The sequence below is a fragment of the Cynocephalus volans genome, chromosome 11 (assembly GCF_027409185.1).
Source record: "Cynocephalus volans isolate mCynVol1 chromosome 11, mCynVol1.pri, whole genome shotgun sequence".
Lineage (NCBI taxonomy): Eukaryota > Metazoa > Chordata > Mammalia > Dermoptera > Cynocephalidae > Cynocephalus > Cynocephalus volans.
The window spans coordinates 35868728-35887514 of NC_084470.1; the positions used below are offsets into that span (position 1 = coordinate 35868728).

Genomic DNA, 18787 nt, shown 5'->3' on the forward strand with positions numbered 1-18787 from the left:
TAAAGGGAGTATACTAATTTGGAGATGTTTGGGGTAGAGGTGGTGCCCACATATGTCTTTTTACCACCCTTTCCATTTTGTGAATGTGTGTGGCTTTTTGTTTGTTTGTTTTCTGAAAGTAGTTTACTGTTGTAGTTTTATGGTTGTGAATATCCTCTCCTTCTGAAGATATTAATAACAGTTCCCCCCGCCAAGTCTTTTTCCAAGTTACTCTTTTCTGACTCTGTCTTTCACATTTAGTGATCCTTGATTGGTTGAGTATATTTAATTATGGTCCAAGTGTCTCCAGTCTGCTAAATCATTATTACTTGTTTATGTGCTTTCCAGCTTTTAAAATTTGTTTCTTTTACCTCTTCTCTCCATACCTTTGTACTAATGTATTTATGCTTTTTTAAAACAAATTTTGCTCTGTCCTTTTAATAGGGCCTTGGAAGGTAGCAAATGTCAATGTGTGTGTTCTGTTCCTATCTTTACTTAAAATATTTGCTTATTTATATGAAAGCATCTATACAGTTCTTATTTCAAATCAATAGAGTTCAGCAAGCAAGTACTAAAGGCAGTATGATAGCTTAAAAAGTTGTTTTAGCTATCATATCTTTATATTGTTATATTTTCAAGGGACTGGTTCTCTGATTGGGAATTGAACCTGGGCCATGGTGGTGAAAGCACAGAACATAAGTGCAGGCTGGAGTGCCTGTATTGTTTTAGATACCATCAAAAAATCATATAGTGTTATTTATGAACTATCACATGTAGTTTTTATTAAAAGGATTTTAAAGTTAAACTATGAATTATGTAAAAAATAAACATTTTTATTTACTTAATGAATTAGGTAGTTATAATTAGGTATATGTAAACAGAAGTGGACATATTAATGCTCTCCAACTTAAGCAGTAATTCACAATTTGGAAAGTTTTATAGCAGGACAAAATTAGTTTGGTTTTGAAAATGCTTAGTGTTAAATACTTGTAAATTTCTACCGATTTACTAATCAAGTAGCCCCCTTTGGGGAAGTCAGAGTTTTAGGAACCTTAGCCTTGTGTTTTTATAAACTCCCCAAAATACTGTAATAATAAGTGGCCTTGTGATGAATAGTGGAATGTTCATAGGTGTTAGAATCAGCTATATCTGGCTTTAGATCCTAGCTCCATTACCTGTTAATTGTGTCTACTTAAGAAGGACAAAATGCAGCGGATGCCTTTGTTTTAGAACTGTCAGGATTAATGAGATGAAACATGTGAAGTACCTAGAGCAATGCTAGGCGTTCAGATATTAGTTTTCTTCTAAGAACCTATCCAGGGCCGACCCCGTGGCACACTCAGGAGAGTGCGGCGCTGGGAGCGCAGCAGTGCTCCCGCCGCGGGTTCAGATCCTATATAAGGATGGCCGGTGCGCTCACTGGCTGAGCGCGGCGGTGCGGCCAGTCACAAAAATGACAAAAAAAAAAAAAGAAAAAAGAACCTGTCTAGTTTTTATTACTTCAGAATAACAGATGCCAATTCTCCTATCATTTCCCATTACCTGATTATCTTTTACTGTGAAAAGTCCATTGCATACTATTTTGGATTAATAAAATTAAAAGATGACTTTACACAAAGACGAGGATATGGTTTTTACACTAATAAAAATGGTAAGGTAATGAAATGGTCTTGCTGTTATTGACAACCATAAATTTTTTTGTTTGTTTGGGTTGGCTGGTACAGGGACCGAACCCTGGACCTTGGTGTTATCAGTACCACACTCTAACCAATGGAGCTAACCAGCCAGCCCCCATAAAATTTTTTTACCATGCCTTGTATAAAAAATACAACAAACAGTTTAGTTTTTATCATTTGAGTATAGACATTCCTATTAGAAACTTGACATCTTTTAGTCTCAAAATTTACTCTTACTTGGATAGATCACAAGTTTAGCTGAGGATAGTGAACACAGTTATGATAGCTTGGGTGCTAGGTATTATTTCAGATTTCTCATTCACTCATTGGCAGCTGTGTTATTAGCACTGTACTAGGGCTGGAGCTATAATGGTGAAGAAATGTATCAGTTATTTATTGCTGCATAACAAATTACACCCAAAATCGTAATGACTGAAACATTTGTTATCTCATAGTTTCTGTGGGTTAGATACTTGGGTATAGCTTAGCTAGGCTATTCTGACTTAGGTGGTCTCTTATGAGGTTGCTGTTAAGATGTCTGCTGACATCTTTTACATATCAAAACATCATGTTGTACATCTTGACTGTATATACAATTTTACCTTACTAAAGCTATGGGGGAAAAAATGTCTGCTGAATAACAGTCTGCAGTCATCCAAAGGCTTGACTGAGGCTGGAGGATCTACTTTCAAGGTGGCTCGGTGATATGCTTGGTAAGTTGGTGGTGGTGGTTGGCAGGAGGCCTCATTTTTTCTGCATATGGGCCTCTCCACAGGTTGCTTTAGTACAGCAATCAGTTAGGAGGAAGATAGGGGAAGGTAGAGAGGTGGAGATGAGGATAGGAGAAGCTATCTAAAAAGAATACCCTCAAATTCACATGCCATCAATTCTATCACATTCTTATAAGTACCATGCTCTAACCGATTGCGCCGCTGGAGCTCCAATTCTATCACATTCTTTTTGTCAGAAGCAAATCACTAAATCTGGCTCACATGCAGCAGGAGGGGAATTAGACTCTACCTTTTGAAGGAAGTTGTATCAAATAATTCTTGGATATATCGTATTTTAAATTCATTGCAATAAAACATCTTTCCCTTCCTGATATTCAGTTTCATAGGTAACTTGAGACTATAGTTACATTGATAACTCTAATCCAGTGTAAATACCAAAATCCAATGAGAAAGTGTTGCAAAAGCAATATGCGCAAAAGGCATGCTCTTTTTTGACAACGGTGCTCCTAATTTGCGGCATTTTTGAGTTAGGTGTCCTACTATCTTCTCAATGCAAAAGATCTATAACCATACTCACCAACCACATCCCCAAACCAGCGTTCTAACTTCCTGCTTGTTATTGTTACAGTTTTTCTGCCAGTCACTTTGATTTGAGGCTGAGCCATCTTTTAAACACCACATTGCAAGCAGTCCTCTGGAATGGCTCATATCCATCTTTTCAGTTTCTACTTCTTAGAGTCCTAATTCTTTCCCCCTCCCAACTGCCCTTTTACCCAGAGGATGAATTCTTATCTCCTCAACTATTTAAGGTTCTGAAATCTGTTTCTAGCTTTACCCTCTAGATTTTTCTTTTTCTTTTTTAAAAAGAAGACCTTCTTCATGAGTCCTTCTCACTGAAAATGGAAGGATTCATCCAAAGGGAGATGTTAGTAAATGCTCACAATATATTTCTGAAGTCGTTTTTTTATGGAATTAAAAAATAAAGTGCTATTATGAGACCTAAAGGTAGAGAAAATTCTCTTAGACCTAAATGCAGAGAGGGAAAAGATAATATCAGGCTTACTCCATTGTGGAGAAACTTGGAGGAGAATAAGGAATGAAGTCGAAAGAGACAAGATCTCTTTGGATGAGGCAGAGGGGAGAAGGATTCAAGTTGAAGGATCAACTTTCATTTGACAGAATGAGTGTGAAAGCATTGTAGAACAGTGTGAAGCATGAGTAAGGGTAAGAGTGATGATGCTATTATTCCTAGACTGCATAGCATGATTCTCAGTAGGAGAGAGTTTAGTTCTGTACTGTGAGTGGATAATAAAAGATGGAGAACCATTAGTGTAATCAGAGAGACTTGGGTTGCCCATATTTCCTTGTGCAGCCTTAGTCAAATTGCTTATGTTCTCTGCATTTTTGTTTCTCAATCTGGGGAAAGAAATGAGTTGGACTAGATTATTTCCAAAGCTAATATATTATACCTTTGGAAAGGAACTTAGATATATTGAAACAATTTGAATTTATTTAGGCTTTTAAAAACAAATTTCCCTCCTATTTTTTGTTTCTAATAGATGATTCCAAGCGTCTCTAGTGTTTTTAATTTTTAAAAAAGGACAGAGCTAAACATTTATTAAATAACAATCTGCCTATATACATTGTCTTGTAATTTCTCCTTACATAGTTTTGAGTATTATTTTAAGATTTCATCTTTTACACTTGTTCCAGTTGCTTAAAAATATTTTTATGAGGAAGGAGTATGTTTGTGTACATTTTAAGAAGGCAGTGTACATTAAATTGAGAGAAATTGATAGTCTTAATTTATAGGGAATAAAGGATTTACAAACCATGACTTATTTTAAACTGTAAACTAAAATTATTTTGTAATTAATCTAAATTGACCATGTTAACCAATACTGATTAAAACCTAGTTTTATAAGTGTTTAATCTTCCAAAGTAAACAGGAATAAATTGGTTTATTGTTTTTCTTGATCTTCCCTGCCATAGCCTTGATGATCTCTTTGGCCTGAAGTGGACCTCATTGTTCTGCTAAAACTTACATTCTTAGCAAGAAGAGTTGCAGGTGAATACAGTCTCCTTAAATGTTTTAATCTTTACCTTTGTAGAAATGTTGTTTGTGTGTTGACCTTGATAATACCCTATAATTCTCTTTATTTTATAGCTAATGTCTATATGGTGCTGACCATGTGCCAGATACTATTCTGAGCTCTTTTATGAGTATTAACACATTAAATTCTCACAACAACCCTGCGACCAAGAATTTTCCTTCCCCCCTTTTTCTTTTTTTTTTTTTTTTTACAGGTTGTCCTTCTTTGCTGTCGAGGTTGATAGCTACGTTGTAGAACATGGCTGAGTTCCTCAGATCTGGCCAGCACTGGTGGCTTGTACCCAGTGATGGGCTCAGAGGGTAGTTTTCTTTTTTGTGTGTGTGTGTGACCGGTAAGGGGATCGCAACCCTTGGCTTGGTGTTGCCCGCACCGCGCTCAGCCAGTGAGCGCACCGGCCATCCCTATATAGGATCAGAATCCGCAGGAACGCCGCTTCGCACCCAGGCGCCGCACTCACCCGAGTGCACCACGGGGCCAGCCCAGAGAGTAGTTTTCTTTCAAGAAGCAGACTTATCACACAGCTATAACAACAGCCATATGTGAAAGTCTTTTCTCTGGGGAAAAACCAGGTTTTATGTGGGTTGTCATAGTGCCTAATACAGAGGTACCCAATGCAGAAACCTGGGGGTCGTCACAGCCGTCTTTCTCCCATTAATTCTTCAAATCTGTTGTTAAGTACTACTGTTATTTCTACCAACACAGTGTTTCACTTTATCAATCCCTTCTTCTGTGTGCCCATTGTCAAAGTTCAAGTTGTTATCTCCAGCTTGACCTGTTTAAATGATAGTGCCACACTGTTGTTCTTTGTTCGTATTAGGTATTACTCCACCAATTATTCACAAGATGTAGGCTTGAATAGCTTTTTTTTTTTAATGGCTTTATTAAGATATAATTCTGTTCAGGGAGGTTACATGTTTGCCCTGAGTTCAGCCAGGGACTTGTATCACAGAACATCCCTTTCTGGTTGTTCCTCTGAAGGCACAGCCTTGGACATAGGTATAGTCTTCTGTGGTGGTTTTAGCTGGCTTGTTTCTTTTTGACTATTTTTCCCCTTGATCTCCTGTTAAGCTTGTGATGAGTCTGTGTCTATTAGTATTATACTCAGCTGTTGCCCTCTGCTAATTCCTAAATGTATTAGTTTCCTAGAGCTGCTGTAACAAATTACCACAAACCAGGTGGCTTGAAAACATCAGAAATTTGTCTCACAGTTCTGAAGGTTACAACTCCAGAAATCAAGGTGTTGGCAGGGCCACTGTCTCTCTAAAACCTGTAGGGGAGAATCCTTCCTTACCTCTACTGATTTCTGGTGTTTGTTGGCAATCCTTGGCATCACTTTTATCTCTGCCTCTGTATTCACATGGCATCTTTCCTCTGTGTGTGCATGTTCAAATTTCCCCCCCCTTTTTTATAAGGACATTAGTCATATTGAATTAGGGCCCATTCCGATGACCTTAACTTTCACTGATTACATCTGCAGTAACCCTATTTGCAAATAAGGTCACATTCACAGATTTGGGAGGTGGGATTTTTAGGATTCCAGCTTTTGGAAGGACACAATTCAATCCACAACATTGGTTGACTGCTCTTTTGTTTTCAGAAATGCTCTGGGGCATATATTGCTCCACAGTCTGATCCAGACAGAGTCTGGCTTCTTGGCAAGAGTAGGATGAGGCTTGCTTAGACCCCCCTCCTTGTACTTTGAACTGTGGATCAGGAGCTGGGGAGTGATGTGAAGCTTGCTCTTCTCCATCTGTCTTTATGTTTGTGTGGAGGGGACTTTATGTTTGTGTGGAGGGGATAGGAACTGATCTTGCCATCCAGCCCAGTGGATCTAGTAGTGGGAATCAGGAGTGGCAAAACAGCTAGCTGCTGTTACCTGCTTGGTCTAGGTCTTCGGCAGCGTGGAGCTGTGGGAAGTGATATCTACTGATGTTCACCAGCTTCTGGGTCCACCAGCAATAGGTCTTCCACTCCAGGGATCTGTAGGAGATGAGAAGTGCCACTCAACTAATGAGCCCACTAGAACAGCTCTTCCATGACACAGAATTGTTTGGGGATGGGTGCAGCTGCTAGCTTGAATGCCATGGCTTCCCACTGTTATTACTGAGTTTTTGTAGATTTTGTTGAAAAATTGTTTTGTAATTTGTTGCAAGCCTTTTGGTCAACCTCTAGGGACTGAATCATTGTCTTTACTAATTTTTGCTAGCTTAATAAATGTTGGGGGGGGGGATTTCTCTAAGCTTCTTATACTGCCATTCTAGAAGTCCTGCCCCTTTGAATAGGTTTTATAACATCACCATCAAGGGTAGGGATTGGGATGACATATAACTCTTCAGGGATTTAGGCCTTAGGAGAATGATTTCCATTAGTACTGATGTTATTTTTCAACATATTCAACTATTGAAAAGTTTTACAATCCTTTATTGTAAAGATTGAAATTATTTGATAGCCTGCTTTTTGTACCCACACGCAAAACACAGAAGAAAAACAAAATAAATGGTTAGAGAAGAATGTTAATTTCAATAAGTAAAGTTATTCTTGAAATATTTAATATTACATTGTATAAGCTAATTCTTCATTTAGCTGGAAGTTTTCATAATGAACTTATAGCACATGTTTTTCATGGGTATTTGATGTAAATGTCACCATCTGGGCTGCAGCTTTTCTATTTTATTTAGTTAAAGAGCTGGCAAGATTATCTTGAAAACTTTTTAAAAACTCTAAATATATTTAGGTAAAGTCAGTATTTTTGAAGTTATTGGTTTTATCCAAGGTGAGTACTGTAGTTAGAGATGTCTAAAAGTGGAAGCTATTAGAAATCTCTATTATAATTTCTCTCAGACTGAAGTGCTCTATTTTAGACAGAATCACTCTGACTTCATTCTTATGAAGAATAACTGCAAGTAAAGTTTTGTAGGCTATATTTTATTATATAGGACAGTAACTACATCTCTGTATATGTTCACTTATTACTAATGCTTTTTTTAGAATTTTAGAGATGGTTTTAATCTTAGATTTATTTAGTTCAACCCCATAGTTGTTATGAAGTACTTGAGTCCATAGAGGTTGTTTAACTTTCTAAGCCTTATAATGTAAGGTTGTATAAAGACAAGAACAAAACCATAACACTTCCAAAAATCCATGAAGGAATGTGTAGTCTTTTCTTCAGAAAGCTTTAGGAAATATATTTTTCTGTATAATTTAATATTATAATAATTTTATCTAGCATTAATTTGGCATCTATACCAAATAATTTGACTTTAGGCTTAATTAGAATTCTAGATACCTAAGAGTTTTGCATTTTTTTCTAGTAGACAAACATTTTCTTGTCTCCTTTCTCAACATTTATGGTTCGATAAAATATAAAATAACTTGTCAACAATTAGTATTAATATATATATATAAAATCTTACCTGTGCACCTCACATAAAGAATTTTTGAATCAGTGAATTAAATTAATTAACATCAAGATTTATTAGGTCCTAACAAATGATTTGATTTGTTTATTGCTGTATAGTAAATAGAGAAGCTTCTTGTATTAGTCCATTTTGGGTTGCTATAACAGAATGCCTGACACTGGGTAATTTATAAAGAAAACAATATTTATTGCTTACAGTTTCTGAGGCTGGGAAGTCCAAAGTCCTTTTGGTGGTGGCAACAGTGACCCAGGGGTCTCACAATGCAAGATGGTGGAAGCAGAGAGAGAGAGCAAGACAGACTCTCCTCTTTGTTTAAAGTCCTCAGAACCACGCCCATGACCACCATTTTTAATCCATTCACTACTGCGTGGTCCTACAATCCAATCACCCCTTCAGGGCTCCACCTTTTTATTACCATAATAGGATTTCCCACCCTCTTAACAGTCACAGTGGGAGCTAAGTTTCTAATACATAAAACTTGGGGGACACAATTCAAGCTTCAGTGAGTTTCAGGGGGACATAATTCAATCCACTACACTTTCTATACATTATTATATTTGATCCTCATAGCCACCTTATGAAGTGGTTTGGACAGTTTTTATTATTTACATTTTGTGGATGAAGAAACTGAGGTTTGGAGTTTAAGTAACTGCCTAAATTTTATGACCTTAATAATTTACTCCTGTGGTTACCCATTTCTTTGCATGTCGCTGGGTGGTCACACTGGTACTCGCTTCTTCCAGGGAATGCAAAAGTCTTGATGATTTTTATTCTAGAGAATTTAAGAGGAATAATTTGACCAAAGCTAGATCAAGTGGAAGGGAATATAAGTTAAATTTCTCTGAACGTCAGGATTACTTTTTTCCCCTTTTAGCAAATTGCTGACTTTCTGTTAGTTGTAGCGCAATGCCACCTTCTCTGTGAAGTCTGCTTCTTTTCGCAACCTTACTTTTCTGTGCTCTCTCTTAGCACTTTTGTATGTTGCCTCACTTGGTACAAACACTCATATTATTTGTTTATACCACCATCAATTGTTGAGCTCCTTGAAGGTGGAAATTGTGATATACCACTTCTCCAGGGCCCTAAATGAACCATAGTGGAGCTCAGAAAATGTTTTTAAAATAAGTGAGTGAATGAATGCTGCATACTTGATGTGTGTCTGCAAACCACATAAGCCAAACAATGTGTACTTCCTGATTCTGGAACAACTGTGCATTGTTAAAGATTTGTTTGACTACTTAGTGTTTGATGTTTGTTGGTTTTTGCTGCGTAAATATTCTGGAGTCTTCAGTTGGTGCGGGACTCGTTTATTCCTGCTCTACCCCATCACTTATGGTTATTTGGGACCTGGATGAAACAGTTTTATTGTAATGTTGCCTTAGTTGAATCTGTGACTTTATTTTTAAATGCTTCAGTCAATAAAAGAGAAGTTTTATTGATGCCTCAGGTCCATGGGGCTTGGGCGGGAGGGTGCCTCGCAGGGAAAGGAGGAGCTGGTTCAGGGACTTATTTAACCTTCCTTTTGGTGAATAGGTTGTTGGTGTGGCCATACTGCTGTGGTAGTTGACAGCACGGAGGTACAGATGAGCATAGCATTTGCAGCAGATCATCTTGTCACACTCGTATTTCTGGGTGAGTTGGCAGAGAGAAGGCTCAGTGAGATGCTGCCTTGCAGGCAAAGCACCAAGTGCAGGCGGACTGTTTCTGTATGTTGTAGTCTGAGAGAGTGCAGCCACCCTGGAGCTGTTTGCCCACAAGTATCAGACACTGCTGGTCAGGTGGGATGCCCTCCTTGTCTTGGATTTTGGTTTAGGCATTCTTGGTGGTGTCACTGGGCTCAACCTTCGGGGTGATGGTCTTGCCCATCAGGGTCTTCATAAAGATCTGCATCTCTGCATCCACATAGCTGTCTTCACCAACCTTTCTCGGTCACCTCATTGGAGAGAAGGAGTGGAATCTGTAACTTTATTAAAAACAAACAATATTATTCAGGAAATTTAATTTCTTACAAAATGAAGTTTTGTTGCTTGAGATCTGTCATATTTGCCCAGATTTGTTTAAAAATAGAAATCTTAGCTAAACTCTTGACTATCCCAGAAGTGAAGGAGGACCAAACTTGGGAATTATGAAGGGAGTTTAAAAGGAAGGCATCCAGGAAACTGTGATTAGGGTCTGATTAACCAGTTCATGTGTTTTCTGTGCTTTTCTTCTCCCTTCTGGCATCCACTTTCTATTTCCCTATTTATTAGTTGCATTACCAGAGGTAGAATAGGAAATGAGGTTCACATCCTTCAGTTTTGTTACTTGTTAGCAGATTTTTAAATTTTAGGTGTGAAGACAAAGTTAAGTTATTTGTGCTGTATTCTTATTACTACTACCTATTATCATAGCTAATGATGACATGTATAATTGACTAAAATAGCGGGAAAAGAGTACTTAGGAAAGCTTCCTCAAATTTTCAAGATTTTTTTTACACTTTTCTTTTGGGGAAAAGAATTTAAAAAAAAAAAGACCTAAATGGATTCTGATTATTTTCTTTTTCTGTGGTATTTTGTTAAATTGTTATATGATGAATAGTGGAATTGGGCTTAGTTGTGAATTACAGGAAGTGGCACATATGATAAAGACTGTGGTTTTATGTCTGTTCAACAAACCACTGTGAAACTGAAATGAAACTATAAATATTTTAACAACACCAATTGTTTTCTGCCATCAACCAGTACTAGTCCTAATGAAAACTAGATTTGCTGATACAAAGTTAATGGGAAGCAGGGCAGTCCTTATTCCTTATTTAGTATCAGGAAAACTTTAGCAGTTTTGAATCTGGTAGGCATACATTAATTTTGGTCGCTAAGAATACAATTATTAGATTGTTTTACTCTTTCAAGAATTGAAATAGCCACAATAGAACTATTACTTCCCCTTCCCTTTGGGGCAGGGATTTAGATTTAATAATAAGGTATGTGTTTCATATAGCAAATAGTCATAAAACAATAATATATAGAAAAACTTGTTTGTATAGTGGTGAGAAAAAGTAATATAGTGAGAAGCAAATAAAAGTATTCAATTTATATACTCTTTCCACAATTAATACACTAATCTGATTCTGGGCTGGAGGAGGGAGATGTATTCCCAGATTATTCAGTTGTCAAGAATATATCATACTTTCAGAAGCTTTTTCTTGAGTAGTGGTACTATTCAGATTTTACTGTTAGCATTTGAACACTTTTAGATCCTTTGATATTATACAGAGAACATTAGACCATATTTAATGGGATAGCCTAAATAATTTCCATTTTCTTTCTTTTTTTTCTTGGATTTGAGACTTACAAATTTAGTCTTTGTCCAAAGGAGTCAGAATGTGTACATTTAACTTGTGCTTCCTTAAGTAGTTGTGAAAGTCCTCATGAGTGTGTTCATTCATTTTGCAGCATGTAAGACTTAAATGTTTAGTTTGTGCGAGGTAATGTGCTACTGTGAGAAATATAATAATGAATTTCCAACTTTCCCATATCATTGAGTTTCCAGTTGAGTAGAGGAAAAAGAATTATGAGAATAACTAGGGAGCCCATAATCATGCTCTCATCCTGGCATGATTATTAACACCACCTCCTTTCACTTTCAAATGTCCTGATTTGGGTGATAAGTTATACAGTCACATTATGAATAACTGTATAAATTTCAGGCTGAGTTTAAACATTAGGTTGCTACAAATAAAGCATTATAGAAATTTAGAAGAGGAGGAAATTAATGTGTAGGGGTAGGGAAAGAACAGATATCTTAAACCTGACACTTTTACTGAATTTATGTTCAGGCATCAAAGTATTCCTATTTTATTCTTGGAAACTCCCATATATAAAAGCAAGAATTTCCTTTCTCATTTTTACTTTTTATAAATATATGTTTGTAAACTGTAATCTCAAAAAAAAGAAGAAAAGTGCATTCATTAATTCTCTAGCTTTTCAATATTTTTTTCTGGGTTTTTGGGACTATCCCTTTGAGCAGCAGCTGCTGAGATTTTTATGTTTTTAAGTTGGTTAGAATGAAAGAGAAAAATTGATGTGTCTCTTCCTTGTTTTTTTTTTAAATCAGTTAATTTTGCTAGGAATGTTGAGTATTAAGTGAGAGAAAGGTTGTGATGTCAGATACCTTCTAAAGAAAAGTTTGAAGTTATACATAGTTTTGAATTCAAAGATTTTTCAAAAGTCTTTTAATGGCACATAAAATTTAAGCTGTGATACAGAATCTTATATACCACTACCACTTCCCTCCCACGATGATATCTTCCATTTCACTAATGTGAAACTCTTTAAGCAGCCTTTTAACTAGGAGAAATACTTCCATAAGCCAATACAAATAAGATTGTTTATTGTACTTACAGCCAGGTTCGTCTGTGGCTGCAGTTAGTGTTGGAGACTGTCAGTCAGGGAGATATTCTAGAATTGCTTTTTCTATTCTTTCAGACCATGAAGGTGTATGACTTCATTCTCTTTTTCCCTTTGGCAGAGCAAGTGCAACTGCTTAGTAAAGCAGCCATCGTCTCTTCTTTGCCATATGTGTCAGAGAAATAACGAGTACTGAGTACTTGGGCAAGCGAGTATTCTGTAAATCAGTTCATTTTATAGAATTGTTGGATAGGCCTCAGGTAGGAAGATGAGTTGGGGATGGTGCTGAAGGTAGAATCACAGTCCTGCCGAAGGAATGAAAAATCAGTAATAACTAACATAAGGGGATTTATTCTGGTGAAATAAGTGTTAAGAATTATAAAATGTAAGCCAAAACTCTAGCTTTGTTTCATCTCAATCCTGGGGAAGGCTCAACAAAATTTTACAGACTATGAAAACTTTTAAAGGTCAAAGAATTGTAAACCTGCTCATAAGGATCTGACAAAATTTCTGTGCATAAATTAGGAGTTGGTATGATCTAGGAGTTTGTGAAGGTGAAGTTTTTCAGGGTTCTGATTTCATGAAATTTCATTCTAAATTTCTTTTATTCTCCGTTGTAGTATGATAGAAATATGCAGATTTCTTGTTTAACAATAATTACTGCATGTAATAATTGACTCATCTCTTATCACCATAAACAGAACAGTGGTCATAATATAGTTACTAAGGAAATCAAAAGTTTTCTTTTTTGTGATCTGATATGAAAATTAATGCAACATTTCTGAATAATTTGCTATAATAAAAAAGAAAAATGAGCCATGCCAGTAGTATTGACATGCAGATTTCCTAATTTGCAAAATGAAATATTAGATTAGATAATCTCTGAAAAGTACCTTCTACCTTTGTGTCTTTGAGTCTATAAAATAGACTCCTGTCATTTAACTAAAATGCCTTGGGTCTCAGTAGTGTTTTTGCACATGCAGTATTTAAACTGGGTACAACATTATATTTATGACCTTGTCCTCTTCCCCCTGGCTCTTATTTGCTAAAGCAGATGTTGGTTTCTCTTGGGAATATAACAAAATAATTTTTTCTCTTTTTTGGCAGCTGGCCAGCATGGGGATCCAATCCCTTGACCTTGGCATTGTAACAACACGCTCTAACCAACTGAGCTAACTGGCCAGTCCCTGGATGAACATTTTAGTGTTTAGTTTTATGAAAATTAAGATGAGAATTCATAGACATACGGATTTTATGTTTGATAGTAGAAAACTCTAGTTATAGGTAAAAGTTAAATTTTCAGTATTATAGTGAAAACTCGAGACATGGAGCTTCTAACATGAGCATGGCTTCTGTCTCAGAATGGGCATCAAGAAATGTTCATGAAATGAACAGTCAATATACATTTTACCAGGTGTGGTGGGGGGTAAAATCACATTATAATTTGTTTGTAGTGTGCCTTGAATTTGCTAAAAAACTGTTAAAAGTGAATGCAGTGCTTATATTTTGCCAAAGCAAGAAGACAAAAAATAGTAGGCAGAAAATGGGTATGTAGGCAGGCAAAAGAGCAGATTCTCTGCCCAATGGCTCTAAATGAGTTGATGCAAGGAATTTAAATACTAGGTTTTGATGAGAGATTGTTGAGTTTCCTCAATGCCGTTGTTTCCATTGGTATGCAAGCTATTCACACACAACAGCTAATTGGAGCCAGTGGCTCATAGGCTTGCCACCATTCACACAAATGCTGGAGGGGTGGCACAGTTGGCTTTATTACTGGCCAGGAAGTCTTGCATCAAGGCTCAGCTGTTGTCATATTTGCAGATTCCTCTGGGTTTTCTCTGGAGAGCATTGCCTTATATGGGACTTTGGTAACAAGGGATTTCCCAGGAAATCCCTATCACCTTCACTTTCTGTGATACTGATGCAATTAGTACTCACCTCCCTTAATATATTTAGCAATCTCAGAGTTCTACTACTCTAGAAAAATGGAGAGATCCCCTATTTGGCAAGAATAAAAATTTATTACAAAGCATCCTGCTTCTGCTTTTAAGTGGTACCTTAGAACAGAGCAGCTGATTTTAATCTTAATTGTGCATAAAAACACTCAGGAATCTTGTTAAAAATTTAGGTTCCTGTGGTGCTACCCCATAAATTCTAATGCAGTAGGCATGGGATGAAACAAACACTGTAGAAGCCAGCTTTTCCCCTTTTATTCAGAATGCAGACTGCCTCCTAAAATATTTAGAAGTCAGAAATTATTTTAAAACTAAAGTGTTTATAAACAAATATAAATGAATTTAGTCTGTAAATGTGAGGGTACTTCAAAAAGTTGATGGAAATATTTGTATTATCTTTTAATTCTACTTTTTCCAGAAACTCTTTGAACTACCCTTCAGAGCTGAACTTAATGCCCTCTTTTTACAGCTCTAAATACTGTACTTTCAATTACATCAGCTCATTAGTCTCCTTTAGTACACTTACAGCTTTTAGAAATAGGACTTTGAAAGAGCTCTTCCCTTATTTTATTGTGTGAAAGTAAATATTAGAAAATATGGAATTCTTAAAAGTAAATTTACTGTACATTGCTGGTTTGGATACTTTTATCCTGTAGGGGGTAGGTGATATCTGTCTTTAAAACTTTGACATATAATAAATTTAAGAGAGGTTAGATAGAATCCTGTGGTCCACATTATACGTTGAGTAGTGCACAGATCATAAGGAAGAGAGATTTGGGTGCCTCCTAACTGAGTCATTTGAATTTGGATAAGGCAGAGTGCCTTTCTTGGAGGTGTATAGAGAGAACCCAGATGACCCCTTCATTGTCCAGCAGCTTTATGCATCAAGATTGGACTAGATAAATTCTGGGATAAATTATTTAGGATTCTAAAATGCTCTAAACTTTTCAGTTCTGTTTGTTTACATAGTCACTTCTAAGATCGGACTAAATTAGTATTTGGCTCAAAAAACACATTTGAGGTTACATAGTTTTGCCCAAAGAGCTTGTTTATTCTTCTTCAAAAAGAGTACGTAAGATAAGAAAGGATTTACTATTATTGAAAAAGGTTAGAATGACATTGTTATACCACTTATTTATATTTAATTGTTCCTTTATGATTCTGTAACACCTAGGGAATTTATTCTTATAATTGATATGTTACTTGACCACTCTGTAATGCTGTAAGTACTTACTTGCGATTTTCAAAGTAGAACATATTAATTTTAAATAAATGTTTGGCAGATATTTTTAGACAAGTAGTAATTTTTTTTTAGATTTAAAAAGTCCAGTTTATCCTTTGATACTTGGGTATTATACAGAAACTTTAAATGTCTTTATGGTTTTATTTTGTTAAAAAAAAATCAGTGCACTTAAAAAGTCCTTTCAGAACCTGTTTTATGATGCATGTTTAAAGGAAAAGTGTTGTCCCTTTAGTTTTTTCTTTTCAAATAATAGTGATAAGACTTGCTAATATTTATATATTACTATATGCTGGTCACTGTACTAAGCACTCATTTAATTCTTAACACTGATTTATTATGAAAGAAGTTAACAGTCCCTAAATACCTTTCAATTCACTGTACTGGCTTTTTAAATTAAACTTTTTAATTTCAGATAATTGTAGATTCAAATGGAGCCATAAGAAATAATATAGAGATTCTTTGAACCCTTCACTCAGTTTTCTCCAATGGTAGCATCTTGTGTAAGTACAGTATCACAATTGTGACATTGATAAAACCACCAACGTTGTTTAGACTTCACTAGTTTCACATGCACTCACTTGTGTGGGTGTGTATTAGTTCTATATAGTTTTATCATGTGTAAATTCATGTAAACACCACTAGCAGTCAAGATACAGCATTGTTTCATCATCCCAAGAAATCCTTTGTGATACCGTCTTATAAGCCACACCCATTATCTTTTGTCATTTCTAGAATGTTACCTAAATGGAATCCCACAGTACTTAACCTTTTGAGATTGTTGTTTTTCACTCAGCATAATTCCTTTGAAACCCATCTGAGTAGTAGTGTGTATTAATAATTTGTTCCTTCATATTACTGAATAGTATTTCATGTTGTGGATATTCTGCAATCTGCTTAACCATTCACCTGCTGAAGGACATTTGGGTTGTTTTTAGTTTGGGATTATTTTGAGTAAAACTACTACGAACGTGTATATGTGTTTTGTGTAATCATAAGTTTTTATTTGGGGCATATGCTCAAGAGTGCAATGCTGGATCATATGGCAAGTTTATATTTAGTTTTATAAGAAACTTCTGAACTATTTTGTGGAATAGTTGTGCCATTTTACATTCCCACCAGCAATGTGTCAGTGATTCAGTTTCTCTGCATCCTCACCAGCATTTGGCATTGTTGCTCATTTTTCTTTTAGCCATTTCTATAGGTGTGTATTGGTATTGCATTGCATTGTAATTTGCATTTCCCTAATTGCTAATGAGGCTGAACTTCTTTTTATGTTTTTGTTTGCCATCTTCAGTAAAATGTCTCCTCGTGCTCTTTCGCCCATTTTCTAGTTGTGTTTACTTTTTTATTCTTGAGTTTTGAGAGTTTGTTATATATCCTAGATATAAGACCTTTTCTCAGATAGATGAGTTTTAAATGTTTGTTTCCAGTCTGTAGCTTGTCTTTTCCTTTTCCTAACAGGGTATTTATGCAGAGTAAAAGTTTTGAGTTTTGATGATGATCCACGCTGTATTATTTAAGTTCTTTTAAAGTTTTTGAAATTTGTTTTATTGTTCAGGATGTGTTCTATTTTGGTGACTGTTCCATGGGCTTTTAAAAAGAGTGTTCCATATACGTCAGCTATACCCTGATGGTTGGTCACTTGTTCAGTTCTGTGTCCTTTTGGATTTTCTGACTGGTACGTTTGTCAGTGTTAACTGTTGGGTATTGAAGTTCCCAAATGTAATTGCGGATTTTTTTGTTTCTCCTGTCAGTTTTTGCTTGCTGTATTTCGAAGTTTACTGTTTTGGTGAGTACACATTTAGGATTGTTGTGTCTTCCTGATGGTGTGATCCTTTTATCATTATGTGGTGTTCCTGTTTGTCTCTAGTAATTTGCTTTGCTTGAAGTCTATTTTATCCAGTATTAATATAGCTGCTCTTGCTTTTTTAAAAATTAATGTTTGTACGATATATCTTTTTTCATTTGTTAACTTTCAACCTACTTATATGTTACTTTGGATTCTAAAAGTAAATCAAAGCCAAGTTTAAGTCTTAAGTGTTCTCTTGAAGTTGTTTTGAAGTCTTTCAGTTAATATCAGGGTATACATATGTGAGTAAATGGTATGGATCGCTTTCACAACATAGAAAATGGAATATTAGTACAAAGCAGAGTAGAAATAGAACCTTATTCATTAAGTCACTCTTTTAGTCATTAAACAGGTGTTTGTTAAATACCTCATAGGTGCCAGGTTTAGGTTCCTGAGATATAGTAATGAACTAAACAGAAGGAAAACAAAACAAAACACTGCAGGCCTGGAGTTTACATTGTAGTGGAGGAAGAAGAAAGTGAACAAATAAACCATATGATATGTTAGAAGGTAATAAATGCTTTGGAACAAAGTCAAGCAGAGAAGGGAGCAGAAATAGGTGCTATCAGTGGTTGGGGGGGAGGGGCGAGGTTGTGATTTCAGATGGGTTGATCAGAGACCTTTCTGATAAAGTAACATTTGAGCAAAGACCTGAAGATGGTGAGGGAGCAAGCTGGAAGAAGAGTGTCTCAGGCAAGAAAGGGCACACTTGACGTATTCGAGGAATCAGTGGGAGACTAGTGTAGTTGAAGAAGAGTGAGCCATGGGAAGAATGGGAATAGGTTAGGTCAGAAAGGAAGCATGTTGAGTCCTGAAGGACATATGTGAGATAGGAAGTCACTGAGGGTTTTGAATAGATAGTGACATGATTTAGCTTACAGTTCAAAAGGAGCATTTGGTAACTTGTATACACTTGTCTGATTGCTTAGTAAATGACAGCAGGAAGGTGGGCATTTAATGCAATTGATTTTTTTTTTTTTTTTTGGCAGCTGCCCAGTATGGAGATCCAAATGCAATTGATTTTTAAATTATTTTTTTTAAAGATGAAGTTTGACTAGATAATTTTAAAGAGCTCTTTCACTTCTAAAGCCCCATGCTTCTTTACCTTATATGAATCTGAAGGAATTGATTTTTAAATTTTATAAGTATGGTAAGTGTCATGGAATAATTACATCTGCTAATGCTGTTGTTATATGTTTGGTATATTTAATGCTTTGTTTATTATTTATATCATGCCATTTCTGAAAAGGAAATACATATATGACAGTCATTAAAATAAAGATAAATCACTGAAAAAAATTAAAAATCATATGACCATTAAAATATAAAAACCATATGTAATAAGATTTTTTTTTTTTTGTCTTTTTTGTGACCGGCACTCAGCCAGTGAGTGCACCGGACATTCCTATATAGGATCCGAACCCGCGGCGGGAGCG

The 18787-nt window shown here is 35.9% G+C and overlaps 1 protein-coding gene and 1 pseudogene across 1 annotated transcript in view; one reads left to right on the top strand and one right to left on the bottom strand.

The window, feature by feature from the left end:
• The window catches only part of UBE2E2 (ubiquitin conjugating enzyme E2 E2), a 361055-nt gene that overhangs the window by 76135 nt on the left and 266133 nt on the right, over nt 1–18787 (top strand). The window lies entirely within an intron of this gene.
• LOC134390525 (ubiquitin-like) lies at nt 9426–9812 on the bottom strand (annotated as a pseudogene).